The sequence below is a fragment of the Triticum urartu genome, chromosome 7A (assembly GCF_056163025.1).
Source record: "Triticum urartu cultivar PI428250 chromosome 7A, HENAU_Tu73, whole genome shotgun sequence".
NCBI classification, from domain to species: domain Eukaryota; kingdom Viridiplantae; phylum Streptophyta; class Magnoliopsida; order Poales; family Poaceae; genus Triticum; species Triticum urartu.
This window is the reverse complement of record NC_141879.1, coordinates 267,045,233-267,064,076: the sequence shown is the minus strand read 5'-3', so window position 1 is coordinate 267,064,076 and position 18,844 is coordinate 267,045,233. Positions and strand designations below refer to the sequence as shown.

At 49.2% G+C, this 18,844-nt stretch overlaps 1 pseudogene; it reads right to left on the bottom strand.

Annotated features, from left to right (window-relative positions):
* Positions 1–16,951: 16,951 nt before the first annotated feature.
* Positions 16,952–18,181, bottom strand: LOC147959275 (uncharacterized; annotated as a pseudogene).
* Between the last annotated feature and the right edge of the window lie 663 nt (positions 18,182–18,844).

Sequence of the window (18,844 nt, the reverse complement as noted above, 5' to 3'; positions counted from 1 at the left end):
TGTGCTCCAGGAAGGGAGGCTGGCATGTAACGGAAATCGGTGTTCTGTAGCAAGGCAGTCCTGGCTCGAATGATAGTCATCATTGAATAGGTTGCATCCTGCACAGACATCTCAATAGTGACCCCAAGTCCATAGGAACAGTGAAGGGGCTCAGTGGCTCCAGGATAAGAGGGATATATCCTGACGGTACAGAGGTACTGGCACTGGTTGAAGTCTCTGAACTGCTCCTCGACGGTATATTCCGGATACCACCGATAGCCTGACTCAACCATCACTCAAACCAACATGGCCGTGTGGCCGGGCACATCAAGGCACCGGGTCAGACGAACCACTTGGTTCTGCGAACGGGTGGCCATCTGAAAGCACAGAATAATGCAAAGGCATTAGAATTTTCTAGGGGAAATCGGACAGCATAATGGCTGTAAATGCTCAGGAAAAGATTTGAGACATCCACAACAGTTTGCAATACCACTCAACAACATCATATCAAGGTTCTGATTCCACTAGCAACATACTAAAAGTAGTAGAAACTGTACTGAGCCTAGTAACAACAATCCTATAAGCTACTATGGATTAGTAACACGTGAACCTGATAGAAGAAGAGATCCTAGTCCTTAACCCACGTTGAAAGAGAAGAGAATGACTCAGATCAGAGGGCATAAGGTAAAGGAGTAAAAAGAGCCTTACGTTCCCTCCCACAATCAATTCCCCTACATATAACTAAATCATTTCTAGACTCGACATCGACCAGTTTGGCTCAACGAACCTACAGGCAATCCGGCTCTGATGCCAATGCTGTCAGGACCCCGATTCCAAGTCACATCGATCTAGCCGGTAACACCTCATATCACATTGCGGCCTCACGCACGGTATCCCCACGGGTGTCGCCTTACCATGGCCCGGGACCGTTTGCGCCTTTTGGCTCACATATATGATAGTGTCGCTAGCATCCATATGGCAGAGAACCCGGGCCGACATGGCTAGTCGTGAACCTAAAGCGGCACAGACCTATGGAGACAGGCATACATGAATCACATCGATCATGTCGGTCATCGGCGAGTGAATCCGAGATGTAGCACTGGGCTAACAGGACTCCAGGGAACCCAGGCTGTAGCAGGCTAGGAAGGACTCCGGAAGTCACCGCGTGACATTTCCCCGAAGGGACAGACATAGGAACAAAGTGAAACACATGCCGGCCAGTCAAGTGTCCTGAGCAGTAGTACGGGGCTAGCAGGACTCTGGTGAACCGGGCTGTAGCGGACTACTATGGCTCGAGGAGCACCAGACTACATTTCCCCATAAGAAAGGCTGCCAAGGATAAACAACTAGATTGTCAGAACCCACACATACCAAGCGTTTCAATCATACACACAATATGCTCGATATGTGTAAATACAACATGGCATCACAACAAAACTCTACAACTCAAGTACTTTATTTAAAGGCTCCAGGGAGCCATACATAACATGTTCATACAGGTAGGGGTCACATGACCCGACACTCAATTCATACAAGCATGCAAGCACATGCGGAAGCAAATAGTCTGAGTGCAGACACTAGAAAGAAAGAAGGCTTCTCGAAGCCTGTCTATCTACATAGGGCCCTCCATGGCCAGGATCACCACCTGGGTGGCAAGTCACTCATCAACGTCAAGATCTACATAAAACCCATTGGACGGGGCGGTGTTGTCGTCTGAAAACAGTAATTGAGCAAACATGAGTACAAAGGTACTCAGCAAGTCTTACATCAGAACCTACTATACATGCTCATTCTCAAGAAGGTGGTGGAGTTATTGCAGCAAGCCATCTTTGACTCTTGGCTAAGCTATCCTACGAGACACCACTAGTAAAATAGTTTTCGCACACGAGTCCACTAATCACCAACACAATACTCCACCGGGGATCCTCCCTCGTCATCCTATGAGAGAGCCATCCTCGGTACTCACACTTATCTTGAGTTTTTTAGTAGTAACCATTAACTTGTCTATGAACTGTATAGGAAACCAAGTAGTCCTTTACCGCGGACGCGGCTATTCGAATAGATGATGTTAACCCTGCAGGGGTGCACTTCTTTATACACGCTCTCACCACTTACCGCCATTTACACGAGATGTACTCGGCAACCTTCAAGCGGAAGCCCAATGAGGGTGTCGGCCACGGCCTACCTAAACTCTCAAGTCTCTAGTCCAGGTTTATCGCCTATCCAGGTTCCATCCGCAGGGAGTCCGGCAGAGGTTCCCACATACGGCCCTGAATGATGTGAACAGGGTCCCGAGACACCAAACGGGTGACTCGGTACACCGTGCCACGGTGCATCTACCGCATCATAGCCCACCCCTAGGGTCAGCGCTACGCACGGCCGCCAACACATAACCTACAAACACCAGAAACTATTCGCAACTCCTGGACAGAGTACTAGGGTGATTAAGAAGCCGAGAGGGTCAATTAAGGATCCCAATGCATGATAGTAGCTGATTCTAAAAATCACACATACAGATCTCAGTTCTTAGGGACGGCCTCAATGAAACAACCCACCATGTACTCCTACATGGCCTCTCATCGATACCTTTACTAAATCATGTTCAACACAACACTCACATTACTGACATAATCATTCCACTCTAGCCCATCACCCAGATGAACCAGGACTGACACAACTCTAAGCTTAGCAGGCATAGCAAGGTAGGAAACACAAACATGGCTCAATAAACTCCTACACATGCTAGTGGGTTTCATCTAGTTACTATGGCAATGACAGGTCATGCAGAGGATAAGGGTTCAACTACGATAGCACATAGTAGTTTGAAATGTTGTTGTCTTAATGCAGTAAACGAGAGCATAGGCGAGAACATGGGATTGTATCGATATGATCAATGGGGCTGCTTGCCTGATGGAGTGGTAGTAGGGTACTGCCCTTCAGTTGGATACTCGGAGATATCCTCGGGAGCAGAACCTACCACGGAGATCACGACGAAACTCATCAAAACAACATGGCAATATGCAACACTATGATGCATGATCATGACATGGCAAGCATGAGTGTTTTGGTCTAATGCATCTACCGGCAATTTGAAAGGAGTTGGTTTGATCACTAGTATCAAAATCAACCCCCTTATATTATTTATTATAAGCCATTTTCATGGTTTGCTCTAAACAGCAAAGTTAAGTTGTTCTAACATGCATGAAACTTGCATAAATGGATTCTTTGCATTTTTCTAATGATTTTTCATATATAAATTATTTCCATCTAAGTTATGGTTGAATTACTATGAATTTTAGAAGTTTCAGCAATTAAAAGAATGTCCAGAATTGTTCTTATTCCAAAATTCCTTTTATTGCGTTAGCACTGCGTCATGCTGGGGTCAACAGTCAACATCGCCTGGTCCTGGTCAAACCTGACTAGTGGGGCCCACTGGTCAGTGACTCTGTGCACTAACTAAGCTAGTTTGTCCTAATTAATTGGGCAGGGCCCACTAGTCAGTGACTACTAACTAAACTAACCTAGTTAATTAGCACTAACCAGACTAATTAGTCAGGCGGGGCCCGCATGTTAGTGAGAGAGAGGGGAGGTCAACCCGTGTCAGTGGGGTCAACCTCGCCGGTCAGCGGTCAAAGCCTGCCGGTGTTTAGCCGCCGGCGAGGCCAGACGCGGCGGCACGGTGCGGGAGTTGCCCACAGGGCACCATTTGGCGTGCAGAGAGCACCTAGGTGGAGCTGGGACTCGCCCGCATCCAACCACGGTGGTGGTTTGGTTGGGGAGTGGCCGGAGCATCGCCGGTGAAAAGCTCGGCGGAGGCCGAGGCTCGGGTGTGCTCGTGCTCGTGGCTGCGGTGGCCTAGGCGATGCGGCGAAAGCACCTACAACATCTATGCCGCGCGGGGAGTGTGACGGGCACAAGCCCGTGACCAAATGGTCACCGGAGCATCACCGACGACGTGGTCAGGCGGCAGCGCGTTCGGGCACAAGAGGCGCGGCGTCTACGTCGTTCTAGGGGCGAAATGAAAAGCACGGGGAGGTTCAGCAGCTCACAGGGAAGCCGCAGGGAGGGTCAGTGTGCTCGGGGAAGCTCGGGTGCGGTGGATCGACGACGACAATCGACGGTGGCGGGGACGATGCAGGGGCTCCGGCGTCGTGCAGCTCGGCTGGTCGACGTAGTCGACGACGGCGAACCGTTCGGACACGGTGAGAGGGCGCGGGGACGGCATTGGACGCGGCTGCGGCGAGCGGCGGCGACGGTGACGTCTCGGGCGACATCGGGGAGGGCGAGAGAGGGAACCAGAGAGAGAGCGAGTGTGTCTGGGAGCTCGGGGAGAGAGAGAGGGTTCGTCCCAGGACGATAGGTCGACGAGTGGAGCGGCTGGGCGGCGGGCAGCTGCGTGGCAAGCATGATGTGCTCGCCGTCGAGCACCTGCCTGTGCTGGTGAGAGCAAGCAGCTCGCTGGCACAGCAGGTGGGCTGGGCTGCTAGGTGGGCCGGCCAGGTGGGCTCAGGTAAGTGATGTACATTGTTTACTGTTTCTCTTTTATTTATTTTCTGTACTGTGTTTTGAAATAGAATAAATACTATTTCATTTCCAAAAACTCTGGAAATATTCAGAGGCACATTTGAGAATATTCTCAACTGCCTAAAAATGCTTCCAAGATTATTTGAGCACTTTAAAATATTTATAAGATTTAAAATGCCCAAATTCAAATACTTGTGACTTGGTTCAAAAATCCAGAATGTCCCCATAAATTGTAGAACCATTTTTGGCAGAGGTTTAAACCAAAACCAAAAATGGTGGGCTTTTATGAAGGGCATTTTAGGTTCATTGAAATTCCAATTGTTGGAATTTAGCATTTTCAGGGGGGGTGTTGGGGTTGATTAGCCCCCATTTCAAGTTTAAAAGAAATTTAAACATGATGCACAAGTTCAACCAACCCTAATGCATAATAGGAAAGCAGGGATGTAACACGCAAATCCTACACTCTCTCCTCCTTTGGCATCGAGACACCGAAAAGGCAGAGAGTACACCTATGACACAGGTGGTGGAAGAACTCCAAGGCATCACCAGTCATGTTCCTCCTCCTCAGAGTCCTCAGTAGCACGGGATGTAGATGGAACTCCAGTCTCCTCATCTGACTCACTCCACCAGCAGTGCTGTTTGGTCCACTGCTCCTCATCTGCGATCCTCTCCTCAGAGCCATCCTGGACCTCAAGGCCAACCTGCCTCATAATAGCCTTGTCGCGACGACGAGCCATCTTGGTGTTGACATGAGCCCCGTACTGTCCCTTGGCCTGTATGTGGAACAAAGCCTTCATCTTGGCCTTGAGCTTCTTAGCCCAAGTATGCTCAGTAGAGGGAGGAGTTTATCCCTCAGAACTGTCCTCAGCCACCTCCTCCTCCTCAAACTCGTCCTCATCCACATCCATCCTAGCAGCCTCTACCTCTGCCCGGGTAGTGGTGTTAGCCCACTTGCTCTTGATGCGTAGCTTGATAGGCTCATGGCGAATCCAGTTGGGAGCAAGAAACTTGTCATCCAGAAAGAGCTTCTCCCAAGTCTTCGAGATCAAGAAAAATAGGTAAGGTCCATAGATGGGTACCTTACTGTTGAGCACAACAAACTGCAGCTCACACCACATGATATGAGAGACATCAGGCGGTTCCGTCTGTTGGAGACGCGCCTTCTCATACATGAGCATCATATCCACAAGATATGCATGCACCTTGTCCTTGTCCCCTATGCGAGGAAAGAGTTGCGGAAGATCCAGTGCATGATGTCAAGAAATGGGTTCAGCACCCAAGTCGTCTTTCCATTGGCTAGCTTCTTCTCAACAAGGTAGGGTAGAAGCTTGTTCTTGTTGGCCGACTCGGGGTTGACATATGGGCGGACACCAGCGGGCACATTGAGCCCCTCATCACAAACATGCAACAAATCCATGAACTCCTAGAGGCAATAATAAAGTTGTTATTTATATTTCCTAACATCATGATAAATGTTTATTATTCATGCTAGAATTGTATTAACCGGAAACTTAGTACATGTGTGAATACATAGACAAACAAAGTGTCACTAGTATGCCTCTATGTGACTAGCTCGTTGAATCAAAGATGGTTAAGTTTCCTAGCCACAGACATGAGTTGCATTTGATTAATGGGATCACATCATTAGAGAATGATGTGATTGACTTGACCCATTCCGTTAGCTTAGCATTTGATCGTTTAGCATATTGCTATTGCTTTCTTTATGACTTATACATGTTCCTATGATTATGAGATTATGCAACTCACGAGTACCGTAGGAACACTTTTTGTGCTACCAAACGTCACAACATAACTAGGTGATTATAAAGGTGCTCTAAAGGTGTCTCCAATGGTACTTGTTGAGTTGGCATAGATCGAGATTAGGATTTGTCACTCTGATTGTTGGAGAGGTATCTCTGGGCCCTCTCGGTAATGCACATCACTATAAGCCTTGCAAGCAAATGTAACTAATGAGTTAGTTGCGGGATGATGCATTACGGAACGAGTAAAGACACTTGCCAGTAACGATATTGAACTAGGTATTGAGATAACGATGATCGAATCTCGGGCAAGTAACATACGGATGACAAAGGGAACAACGTATGTTGTTATGCAGTTTGACCGATAAAGATCTTCGTATAATATGTAGCAGCCAATATGAGCATCCAGGTTCCGTTATTGGTTATTGACCACGAGTCTCGGTCAAGTTTACATCACTACTAGGAAAAGGCCTACTAATGGCACACCAGTTTTGCCTACTAATGGCGCATCACTGGTGCGCCATTAGTATCACGCCACTAGTATTTATTACTAATGGCGCACTACTGGTGCGCCATTAGTATCTGGTATACTAATGGCGCACCACCCAGTGCGCCATTAGTATATAACACCATGCGCCATTAGTATGCCTCCCAGGGGCCATATTTAACCATGTGCTTTGGCACACTAATGGCGCACTGCGGATGGATGCGCCATTAGTATACTTGGCATACTAATGGCGCACTGTTTGGTGATGCGCCATTAGTATACTTTGGCATACTAATGGCGCACTCTGTAGTGATGTGCCATTAGTATGAATATTAGATTTTATTTTATTTTATTTACTTTTCTGATTTTTGCACAGGTTACAAAATATATTATTTGACAGAATATAGACAGTAGCACACAACAACAGCAGATTCATCGAATACAATAGAAGATTAGTCTCCGAATACAATTCATCATATTAGTCTCCGAATTCAAAAGACCGAACAAAGATAAAACATTACAAGTCTCGAGACCGCGAGTATCGAGTTTGTCTTCACATTACAAGTCGATATCGATCATCTAAACTACCATCACATAGAAGAGAGCTGCGGTCATCACGATGAGCATCATTGCGATGAAACTGGTCTTCATCCGGTTCCTCCAATGCTCCCTCCTCTCTCCTGCTAGATAGCGGGCGTATCTAGATTCCGCCTCCGCCCTAGTGGTGTACCCTTTGTAACCGTTACCGCTGAAACGGTGAACCTGTCTCCGACACTCCTCCCAGTCGTCGTAGACTCCGGGAACCTTACCCTTGTACACGACATACGACGGCATCTCTATGCACAAGCCAAACAACAGACAATACATGCATAAGCAATATATAAGTATGCAACAAAAGGATCGGAAGAGAAAAGCAAGACATTAATAGCACGATGCATGGTCCTACTAATAAATAGCATCGATTACATCTAAGTTGAATGATTTTCCAAACCAAAGAGACATACAATTCATTAAAGTTTAATTACAACATGAGCCAATCAATGTTTCAGAACTACACATCACTAATTTCGACTCGACTCATGGACAGTAGCATGGATGAAGCCGCCATCTGTCGTGATGGTCATGAAATCGCGGTTATTGTCAGCCTGCATTTGTAGCATTTCGTCTATCTCAATGTTGGACGGTTGATATCTGAGGAAGAACTGCCCCGAGGTATGAAGGACATCTTGATGGATGATGTCCGCAAACTCCAACTGGATGTGAAAGAATTCTTGTCTGATGTCCGCGTCCTAGATTGCCGACAAGCTCGCGGCCCAATCTTTGAGATTATTTGGTAGCAGAAGGTGATGATGGTCCCTTACGATCGCCCGCATGTGATGGAGGGCGTAGTAGGCATCCTTCTGACCGCCAGGCGGCTGCTTGACGCAGCAGAACGTCGTATTGTGGGCGAACACGTGCTTGCCGTACTTACGAACTGCCCTGGTGAAGGTGCCTCCAGATTTGGCATAGCTGGGGAGGACATCATCAAGAACTTTCTTGATATTTGTGTAGTCTATCTTGGAGTTACGGTTCGGGTCGAAATACGTGGCCATGGAATATTTCGGGCTTAAGAGGATGAGTGTGCAATGTGTGTCACTGCACAGAACACGGAATGTTAGGAAAAAAAGAATGATCGAAATCTAAGAAATCATATGTTACGGGGAGGTTAAGGGATGACTTACTCGGGAAAGTAAGCCACAAGGAAGTTATCCTTATCTGGGTTTGCCAGAATGACGTCTTCGAGGTGTGAACTCGCGACTTGGTGGTCCCCAGCGCTGCTCAAGAGCTTGGCACGCATGTAGAAGGGGTCGACGATCACGATGTCCGGGGTCTTGTCTCTAATGATCCGCATCTCCATACTCAGCGAAAACAGCCGAATGAAGGTGTAGTGCAGCGGATGAAGGTTAAACATAGCAAAGATGTCATCAAACCGCAGGACGATCGTACCCCTGATGTCGCCATCCACAAAGCCCTTGCCCTCTGGCACCTTGGCCACGAAAACCAGGTATGCCACATCATTCTCTCTGAGATGCTGCTTCTCCAAAGAAAGAACACTGTCGTGCAGACTCTGCATACCATTGGTTGCAGCATTGAGCATATTTGTCGGTAGCATCGCCCTACCCGCCACATGCACCCTCCTCGAGATATCCTTTGGTGAAGGTGGCCCGTCCTGAGCACGGATCGTACTCGGTGCCGGCTGGCTCGCACCGGCGCCCATTTTAGTCTGCCGTTTCCGGCCCTTCTTCTTGATTTGCTGTAATGGGACCGAGTTCTGCTCATAGACCACCTTCTTGAGCGTGTTGGGGCTGATAATATTTGGCACCTCCGCTATCTGAGGCTCAGTGAAGGCGGTAGCTGGAGGCGTCTCCTGAGAACTGAACACCAGACGATGCCTGTTGCAATTGGGTTTCTCCGCCGTACCAGCTAGATCGCGGTCGTCTTGTTTGGGTTCTTGAGAAGGAGGCCCGCAGAACTCGTCACCGTACCCATGTTCGGCAAAGTACTTATCGACGTTGGTAAATGTACCATCGTCGTTGTCGTCGTTGTCCGGATCCTGTGCCATATGCATGTCCGGATCCTGTGCCATAGGGATGTCCGGCATGTCCGGTAGCGTTGCGGCATTCTTGCCATGGCTTGGCGCCGACATGACTGGCGGTATTGTCTATGGGGTGGTGTCCCCCGCCCCCAAACGAATCTGGCTCTTCGGCCAAAGCAGGGGCCAGCTTACGCAGGCGCTGAGGGTCATCTCATCTTCTTCGTCGGCCCCAGCGGGTCGAATCGGAGGTAACAGCTTGTCGCAGCCTGGCAGCACCGGAACCACTTCAACCCTATACATTGTGGGTGGCATCGGATTACCGTGGAACACGGGGTTTCTCGGTTGAACGATTCTGCCCTTGGCGACATCGACCAACTCGCCGCCCATGAAGTGTAGGAGAGTGCAAGGAACGTCGGCGGCGCCCTGCGAAAACATGTAGGGCGTCAGGGATGCCCAGTCAAAGGCAAGGAGATGAAGTCCTCGGCCGAGAGGCTTAGTTACTGTGATCTCGTCGAGCTCGGCTAATGTCGAGGCACCGCCAACGGCAGGCGTGCAACTGACAGAGGGGCCGCTTGCTAGCGAGGTGCCGGCTGGCGTACACCCGGGTGCATTAAGCTCCAATGCCGGCGTCGGAGACACCAATACCGCTGCCGCCGGAGACACCAATGGCGCCGCCGCCGTAGACACCAATACCGCCGCCGCCGGAGACACCAATGGCGCCGCCTGCGCATTGTGCGAGTTGCTGGCCGTGAAGTTGGGAATCGGGGGCGGCCCCTGTTGGCCACCCGCAATCCACGTCGTTATCCCATGAATCAAGGTAGGCATAATGCCGGTGAGCGTCGATCCCAGTTGTAGTTGCACTTGCTCTTGGACCATCTCCGGAATCCGCGCCACTTGCGCCTTGAGTGCTTCAACCTCGCGCGACTGGCTTTCCGAGCTGGTCGTTTTCTCCTTTCGCCCACCAGCGGCATAGTATGACGACCATTTTGTGGACAAGCCTTTGCCGGCCACATGACCAGCTGACGTCAGCTTATTGAGCTTATCCCTGTTTTTCATTATGTTCAACGCCCTATTCAAAGGGGTGTCTAAAGGGGAGCTCTGAGACGACCCCGCGCTACTGCTTTCTTTGTCCTGTGGAAGGAACGTGAACCATTTAGAAATATTGGGAATTAATTTGAATGCAACCATATGGAGCTAATTACGCGGGGGTGTATTCCTTACCATAACAAGCTCAAGCTCCTTGTTCTTCGGATCCGTGGTAAGCTCCTTTGTTACCGGGTCCTCCTTGTACTGGGCCCTGAGAAAGTTCCTGGTCTGCTTGTCACTGTATTTCTCGAAGCGGGGCGGTAGGCCTTGCTCAGCACGCTCCGCGTCCTCCTTGTCCCATACAGGCTCCACCACTCTGTAACCGCCGGGACCGAGTTGGTGGACCCCTATGTTCAACTGCCGCATTTCTTTCCCCCACTGACTTGATTCGAAGGTTGCGGGGCTCTTGCACTTGATCTTGAACTCCTTGTAGTCATCTTCGCTAATCAAAGGATATTTCTCCTTGATCTTCTCATAACTATCACCTTTGTCAATCATTGCCTTCACCGTGCTTTTTCCAAGTAGACAGGGCCGTGCTCATCGTCGTGAGGGTGGCACCATTCACTTTATTACCCGAGAGGCGTGTGTTTGCGAACTCAGCGGGGAACTTGTATCGTTCGTGCAGCTTCGTGAAGAGGAGGCTGCGCAAATTCCCTCGGTCCTTATGCCTTAAGTTCTCGGTGTTGATCGAGGCGGTGCTCCGGAGAATGCACCCGAGCTGAATCGAGTACCCCTTGACTACGTGTTTGGGCGCCGTCAGATGCCCGTCGGAGTTCACTTCAGTAAATTCCTCCCTGACGGTGCCGAGCACGTTCGGGCGCCGGTCCTTCTGTTGCCTCTTCGGTTGGCTGCCATCTGTGCGTGCGCCGCCATCATCGGTGGTGGCATCCGCGGCGCCATCATCAGTGGTGTCATCCCCGACGCCACTAGGGGTTGTGTAGTCAGTATCGGTGTCTTCCGCGGCGTCCTCATAGCGGTGAGGTTCTTCCTCCAACACCTGGGACAGCTCCTAGAATTGCTTGCCGCCCGAACCGCCGGCCTCATCGTTGTGGGCCATGTTTCGCTCTAAATAGGAAAAAGTTTGGTCAAAAAGTTGGTTATTGTCAAGGAACAAGATCATGGTCTCATCATTTAGGGTTTGTCGATACCGAGGCATCCTAAAAGCTAAGCTTTTATCATTTAGGGTTTGTCGACGCCGAGGCACCCTAAAAGCCTAAGCGTACATCATTTAGGTTCTCATCGACACCAAGGCACCCTATAGAAGCCAAGTTAAGTTTTCATCATTTAGGGTTTATCGATGCCGAGGCACCCTAGGTTGGGCCTAATCACATGGCACTAATCACTTGGCTCTATTGCCACCTATGTTGGGTTTATCATCTAGGGTTTATCGATGCTAAGGAGAATTCTAAGTTGGGCCTAATCACTTGGCTCTATTGCCACCTATGGTTTAATGCAGCAAGAATGGCGGGGCAGTTGATCCTACTTAACTAAGTACTAAGATACCCCAGCCCATGCATTAGTTGCAAGTACCCCATATGTCCTATTTTTTAGCAAAGTCATGCTAAAATTCACGGAAAATTTCAGCATGACCTTTGCTGAAAATAGGACATATGGAGTACCCGAATTTGCCGGAACGGAAGTTAATCGACATTCCGGCAAACTCAAGGGCCTCTTGGGGTACCTGCAATTTCATGATAAACTGCCAACAAAAACACTTGGAGTACTTGACACAGTACTTGCCATAGTAATAGTCAATGTGTCTCTGTATGTATGTGTGTGGTGTCTAGATGCCAGCCACAGGTCAATGGCCATGCCACTACACTGCTCCATGTCACTTCTGCTACTGCCAAGCATGGCATGGCCATCTTTGATTCTGTTTCTGATGGAGCTTTGTGCCACTAGGTGGCCTGTTTGAAGTGAAATAATCAGCAGGGGCAACTGGTATTGGATTCACAGTGTAAATGATGGATGAAAAGGTATTGTGCCCAAGTACAACATTTAACAATGCAATGTAGATAATCATTTTTTTCTCACAGTACTTTTCCCAAGTAATAATAAACTAAATAACTGAGTAATCCAAATGAGGAAACAGAAAATAGCCGGCTACAACAACATAGCAAGCCTTCACTTACACAAGAATTCATTTCAAGCATCATTTATTATCTGAAACAAATCATGCTAAAGATACATGATACATCATTTCAGGCATCTTTAATATTAGTACAACTAACTAGCAGTACTTAAACAAGTTAAGCTACTGACTACAGTACTGGCTACTCAGTTAAGCTAGAAGCTACAAGTTAAACACATTATAACTTGAGTGTAACTCAGGACAAGTTAAACTTAAGCTAGAAGATACAAGTTGAACACACACCAGGAAGTTTTTATAATATTATCAGAAAAATATCTTCAGTGTAACTCAGGACAAGAAAAATCTCCACCAGAATAGGACTAGCATTTAAGAGTAATTTCCTCCAGTCAAACAAATGTCAAACAAAAACTGACAACACCCTTTTGATTAAGAGCCAAGTCACAACACTCTTTGAAGTTCAAACAAAAACTTACAACACTTGTTTGATCTGTCTCCTCCAAGAAAGAGCCTAGTCAGTCTCACCCAACTAGGGAAACATCAGTTAGACCACTAGCAATTGGGAATACACAACTGGGGCTAGGTTTGTGCTCTAGCTAGGCAGTAAAATAGAGCATATAGAGGCATTGCCTGCCTCTGCTGCAAGTGGGGATGTGAGCAGGATTATCACAATTAGATCACTAGCAAGACTCACAGTTAGGGATTTCACAAAGAAACTCTATAAAGTGCCAGAGCCTAACATCTTGCATCACAGAGCAAAGCATTAACCGGGCCAACTCCACAAGTCACTAACCAGGCGCACAAATTGACTAATGTCTGCTGATCTTAGATACTAATATATACATAAGAGTTCTACTAACTGAACTCAACTCCGGCACCACCGCTGCTTTTGTCCATCACCGATTTGCTGGACAAATAGAGTGTCTGCGAGAAGGAAGAGGGGAGAGGAGGCGGAGCTCACGGGGGAGGCGCAAGGAGGCCCTGCGACATCTTAGTAGCAACAGAGGTGGCCGGAGTTGAGGAAGATAGCGGCGACCCGAGGAAGAAGAGGTGGAGGGGGTGGAGGGGTCGAGCGCCGTCGCACCCTGGTTTCGCGGCTCGCCGGCCCGGTGTTGAAGTAGATTCTGCCCGCCGCCTTGCCTGTCGCCTCGCACGGTGGAGCTCGAGCGGAGAAGGCACGGTGGAGCGTCATGGGTTTCTAGGGTTTTGAGGGCTGGGAAGGCGAGGGAGGGAGTGGGTGGGTGCGGTGAAGGCGAGGGAGGGGGTGGATTGGGAGCGGACGGCGATGGGGGGCAGGGCAGGGGCTGACTGGGGGCGGCGACGGAGACGGAGGCGCCGGGGCGGCGGCGTGGGTCGGGGCAGCGGGGGGAATTAGCTAGGGGGCGAGGAGAGGGACGAAGGGGATCTGGCGAGAGGGAGGGATTTAGCTAGGGGGGAATCTTACTAATGGCGCACCCGCGGTCGGTGCGCCATTAGTAATCTTTTTTTTACATAGCAATGGCGCACCAGGCAGAGGTGCGCCATTAGTAATCTTTTTTTTACATAGCAATGGCGCACCAGGCAGAGGTGCGCCATTAGTAATCTTTTTTTTATATATAGCAATGGCGCACCAGCCAGAGGTGCGCCACAAGTAATTTATTTTTATTTTTTAAAAATTGAAGAGGGGAGAGGAGGCGGAGCTCACCGGGGAGCGGGGGAGGGTGCGGGGGGTGCTCGTCGGCGGTGGTGGAGCGGGGGAGGGTGCGGGGGGTGCTTGTCGGCGGTGGTGGAGCGAGGGAGGGTGCGGGGGGTGCTCGTCGGCGGTGGTGGAGCGGGGGAGGGTGCGGTGGGTCGTTTGCGGCGGTGGAGCTAGCGGGGGAGGGTGCGGGTGGGATCGAGATCGAGATGGAGGGGGAATCGAGATCGAGATGGAGGGGGATCGAGATCGAGTGTCCTCATGAATATTCAATATTTTATCATATTGAATATGAAAAAATATCATCAAATTTGAAAAAATATTCATGAATTCAAAAAGTGCCCATGAAATTTGAAAATATTCATGATATCAAAAAGTGCCCATGAAATACAACCGAGAAATGAAGACTATGATTTAAATACAGCCGATCTTAGCTAGCTATCTGTTCATAATCTTCTTGCCCTTCTTTTTTGCAAATGGAGTTCTTCTGTGGAACGGACGTCCTTTAGGTAGGGTGGTCCTGCTTCTTCTTGTGGTGTATGCTGCTACTTCATCGTCGTCGTCATGTTCGATCTTCGGGTCGCCGTACTTGTCGAAGTCTTGCTCATTGGCTACTCCATCCATTCCGATGATCTTCCTTTTGCCTCTCCTCACGACAACATGACTGGGCTTTGACGGGTCGGTAATGAAGAAGCATTGGTCCACTTGGGAAGCCAGTACCCATGGCTCATTTTTCGCGGTGACATTTGCGCCTGCGGTCTTGGATTTGGCTTCGGGTATAACCATGGTGGTGAAATACTGGTCTTCTTTTAGGACGCTCTTGGCCCATCTGACATGGAACATCGGGACCTTCTCTCCAGCGTAGCTCAGCTCCCAGATCTCCTCGATCCTTCCGTAGTATTTGTCCTTGTCGTTACCGGTGTAGGATTCCATCGTTACCCCAGAGTTCTGATAACCATCGCTCTTCACGTCCTTGTCCTCGGTGTAGAATGTGTAGCGGTTGATATCATACGCCTCATAGGTCATCAGGTTGTGCTCGGCGCCCTGTGACAAGGCAAATATGAGTTGTTCTTCCACGGAAGAATCCTCATGTAAAGGGTACGACAGAAGCTTCTGCTTGAACCAACACGTGAAACATGAGTTGTGCTCTTTGATTATATCTCCGTCTGTCCTCTGTTGGCCTCGGTCATTGTACGTCTTCTCAATAAAGGTTTTGTGCTCTACCACCCAAGGATCGACCACGTCTATGTGTTGTAGCACGACTAGGTTTTCTCTTTCAAAGTCGGGAGTCGACCCTCGAAGTCGACATGCATTTCGCGGCGACCCTCACGGTGACCCCATCCAGCGAGCCTGTCGAGGTGCCTGTTGACGGGCAGACCAACGGGGTTCTCGATGCCTAGATAATTCATGCAGTAGGAGATGCACTCTTCGGTCAGAAAGCCCCTGGCTATACTTCCCTCTGGACGTGACATGTTGCGAATGTATCCTTTGATGACACCATTCATCCTTTTGAACGGCATCATGTTGTGCAGGAACATCGGCCCGAGTTGGATGATATCCTCCACGATATGGACCAGCAGATGCACCATAACATCGAAGAATGCGGGCGGGAAGTACATCTCAAGCTCGCATAGTATCACCACGATCTCTTCCTGTAGCCTTCTGAGTTGCCTCACGCCAACCGACTTCCGAGAGATGACATCGAAAAAGTTGCATAAGCCAAATAGCGTTTCACGGACGTGCGCGTCCATGATCCCACGGATTGCAACTGGAAGTATCTGCGTCATCAGCATGTGACAGTCGTGAGACTTCATCCCGCTGAACTTCTGCTTCGCTGGGTCTAGGTATCTGCTTATCTTCCCCGCGTAACCGTAAGGAAGTTTTACTCCTACGAGGCAGGTGAAAAACTGCTCGATCTCCTCCTGACTTAGAGTGAAGCACGCGGGAGGGTAGTCATTTCCGGTTTTCTTGGCCTTTTTGCCTTTGCGACGACTTTCTATGTCCTGTTTCGCCTCATCATCATCATCATCATCATCATCATCATTAGCGTGAAGCTCCTGCCTGATGCCCATTGATTTCAAGTCTGCCCTTGCTTTCGGCCCATCTTTGGTCCTCTCTGGCATGTTGAGCAGGGTACCAAGCAGACTCTCGCACATGTTCTTCGTGATATGCATGGCATCAAGGCTGTGAGGCACACGGTGGATCTTCCAGTACGGCAAGTCCCAAAAAACAGACCTCGTTTTCCATACCTTCAGCAGCGGCTCTGGCTCCTTTCGCTTCTTTCCCGGCTCTGGCGCCTTTTGCTTCTTTCTTGGCAGTGGGCAATCTTTCCAATTTTTCAACAACCCGTCTATTTCCTCGCCGCTCCTCGTATGCGGGCGTCTTCGGAGTTCGGTTTCACCATTGAACAGATCCTTGTGTTTCCTCCACGGGTCATTGTCGCGAAGCCACCTTCGATGTCCCATGAACACGGTTTTCGAAGACCCGAGATCTCTATCTAGCTGGCGATATGTTGTGTCATCCATACACCTGACGCATCCAGAAAATCCATGGACCACCTGCCCCGCGAGATATCCGTAACCGAGATAGTCGTGCACCGTCGTGAGCAGTGCGGCTCTCATAGGGAAATATTCTTTCTCTACAGTGTCCCACGTATTGGCTGGCGTTTTCCACAGCGTGTCTAGCTCCTCTTTCAGCAGCCCCAGATACAGATTGATGTCATTCCCTGGTTGTTTCGGCCCTTCAATTAGCATACTCATGTGAATGTACTTCCTCTTCATGCACAACCAGGGGGAAGGTTGTACATCCACACAAACACAGGCTAGGTGCTATGTGTGCTTCTCCGGCTGCCAAACGGATTCACTCCATCGGTGATCGGGCCCAGCACAATATTCCTTGGATCCTTCCCAAATTCTGGGTGTTCGAAGTTCAACGCTTGCCACTGGCTCCCATCCTTAGGGTGACTCAGCATCTTGTATTTTTTATTTATCTCCGGATTATTTGCGTCATCTTCTCGCTTCTTCTCCTCCCTATCCACGTGCCAACGCAGGAGCTTTGCTACCTTAGGGTCCGCGAAATACCGCTGCAGACGAGGAGTGATCGGGAAGTACCACACCACTTTTCGAGGAGCTTTCTTCCTCTTCTTGTATCGAGTGACGCCGCACACCGGACATATGGTAGACTCCGCGTGCTTGCCCCGATAAATGATGCAATTGTTCATGCACACATGGTATTTCACGTGCGGTAAATCTAGAGGACACACGAATTTCTTCGCCTCCTCGAAACTGGTCGGGCACTTGTTCCCCTTGGGAAGACGTTCGTGCCAGAATGACATGTTCTCGTCGAAGCATGCGTCGGTCATTTTGTGTTTTACCTTCATCTCCAAAGCCATGAGCGTTACTTTCAGGCGGGTATCCTCGGGTCTGCATCCTTCATACAATGGAGTAACCGCATCTATCTCTAGTTGATCCAGCTTGGCTTTCTCTCGGGCAGCAGCTCTTGCGTTATCCGTCTGCTTGAGAAGCACCTCTTGAATATGAGGGTCCTGCACCCAGCCCATCGATGGTCCATCGTCGTCTGCTCCTCCAGCATCTAGATCTTCATGATCATGCCCTTCGTCTGCTCCAGCATCTTCCTCATCATCATGTCCGGCATCTTCTACATGATGATTGTGTATAGCATCACCGTCGTGATCATGTCCTGGAGAGTCTTCGTCTTCTCGCCCGCCCGAGCCGCGGTGGTTGTCTTGCTGCCCTTCCTCATTTCTTGCCCGGCCCCCATGGACGACTTCATAGTCATCTTCATCACCTTGCCACCGATAGCCATCCATGAAACCATGCAAGAGCAGGTGGTCCCGCACCTGCCCGGAATCCGGGTCCGCAATAAGGCTCTTCAGCTTGCATCTTCGACACGGACATCTTATCTCCGTGTCGTTCTTTTGAAGCATCTCGGCCTTCACGGAGCTCAAAAACCTATTCACGATGCCTTCGGTCATCGTGTGGACCATGGTCGCCTGCGGGGTAGAGCAAAACGATATTTTAGAACCAAGAAAAAAATTTGGCATGACTTTCCCTAAAAATAGGACCAAAAAGAATGCATAGTGGCAAAATTCTCGCCGAAACGGAAATGAATCAACATTCCGGCAAAATATTGGCAACTATCGCATTTCAAATACAGGTACCTGCAAACACAAACATATATGCAACACCACAAACATACATAGATCTAGCTAGGCCACAAAAAGTGCATGTGCACGTTGTTGGAGCGAGCTAGGGAGAAAAAAAGTAGATCTACAACATGAAGATAGCTTTCCCCTTACTTACCTATCCAAAAAAGGTAATTTCAACACTTAATTTTGATGAATCTATGGTGCAAATGAGGTGAGGAGGAGGAGGCAGCCGACAAGCTTAGAGAAGGAGGTGGGGGGAATGAAGTGGGGAAAGTGAGTGTGTAGGTGTGGCTGTCCAAAAATATCTAGCTGGTCCCAGGTTACTAATGGCGCACCACACAGACATGCGCCATTAGTAACCCAACATACTAATGGCGCACCACACCGACATGCGCCATTAGTAGTTTTGCAAAAAAGTAAAAAAATAATTTTTATACTAATGGCGCACCGTGGCACAGTGCGCCATTACTAGTTTAAACTAGTAATGGCGCACTATACAAC